The following is a 1,543-nucleotide window of genomic DNA, read 5'->3' on the forward strand; positions in this document are numbered from 1 at the left end:
GCTATGTAAGTGGGTTTGCTTGGCTTTTGCTTCTCTGCACATGGCCACGTGAAGAACATATGTTGGCCAGCCTACCAGAAGTGAAAGACCTGGAAAAGAGTCAAGATGATGGAGTCATCCCAGCTGAGGCCACCCTAGCTCAACCGACAGCCAGCCGAACCTCAGGCCTGTGGGCAAGCCCAGCCAAGATCAGCAAAGCTGCTTAGCCAATCTGCAACTGACTGCAGGTACATGAGCAAGCCCACCCAGATCGGCAGAGCCTGGCCCAGGTCAAGGTTGTCCTGCAGATTTATGGGGTAAGTAAATAGTTCTCAGCATACCACTGAAGTTTTGCAACATCACTGTGACAGTCGAGAGCTGATACAAGAGGTTACCTAACGTCCCAGCTAATCATGATATAGCCAGGACTTGAGCCCAGGCAGTTTGACTACAGAGCTCACACTCTTAGATACTATTCTATGCCTGTTGTTGGCAAACTGTGGCCTGCAGGCCAAGTCCAGGCCACCACCTGTTTTCGTAAAGCCCATGAGCTAAGCATGGTTGTTACAGATGGATATTTTCAATTAGTTTAATCATAAGGAACACTAACTCTGAACCTCTTTTAAACAAAATGCTGTTATCCCATAAAAAGGAATTCCATTCTTCTCTTTAGTAGACCTATATTACAAATTATAGTACTTTATTATACTTTTAATTTCACCAATCATAATTCATGGAAATGTGATCTCTCTTATTAGGTAACTATCTATATAATATCCTCAATGTTGCCTCTTGGCCAGCAAAGGCTAAAATATTTACCATCTGGCTCTTTCCAGAACTCATTTGCTGACTCCTATTCTATATGACTAGAGGCCCGGTGCACAAATTCATACACGGGTCTGATGTGGCGGGAGGGAACGTGGGAGCTTGGCCGGCTGGCCATGCCCCCTATGCGGGGGGGGTGGGGGGGCCTGGCCAGGAGTCGGGCTGGCTGGGGGGAGGGGCCATGGGAGGGCTGATCAGGCTGGTTGGCCACCACAGTGCTCGTCATAGCGACCAGTCGTTTTGGTCATTCCAGTCATTTTGTCATCTGGTCGCTTGGCTTTTATATAGATAGTTAGATTGAGATGTTTGGTCTTTCAATTTGGTCCTTAGGTCAAGAAATGGAAAGACTCAGACTGTATGAGCTTGAAAGGCCCTCGGAGATCTTCTGATCAAGCTCAGAAGTGGGATGAGAGCCCAGGTTTCTGGTCTCCTAGCCCAGAGCTCTGCTACTGCTCTCTAGAGGGGCCAACAAATAATCATTGGATTTGTTTAAAGGCATTCAAATCTCCAAATGGAATGTTCTTGGTACTCACAGGCCTCTCCAGACCTCCTCCTCTTTGTCCTCCCTTCCAAGGGCTTGTACTTACTCACATGAGTATGGATGAGTCACTGTTCCTTTATCCAGCTCTGCCCTGAGCTATCTAACATGAATCTGTGTTGTGTGCCTCTGCGATAATTAAAAATTTTGAGTGTTTAAGACGATTTTTGCTGGAGACAAAGGAGGAGTTCTCTCCTGAAG

This window comes from Myotis nattereri, assembly GCF_964212035.1.
Source record: "Myotis nattereri genome assembly, chromosome: 1".
In the NCBI taxonomy this organism is placed as follows: Eukaryota; Metazoa; Chordata; class Mammalia; order Chiroptera; family Vespertilionidae; genus Myotis; species Myotis nattereri.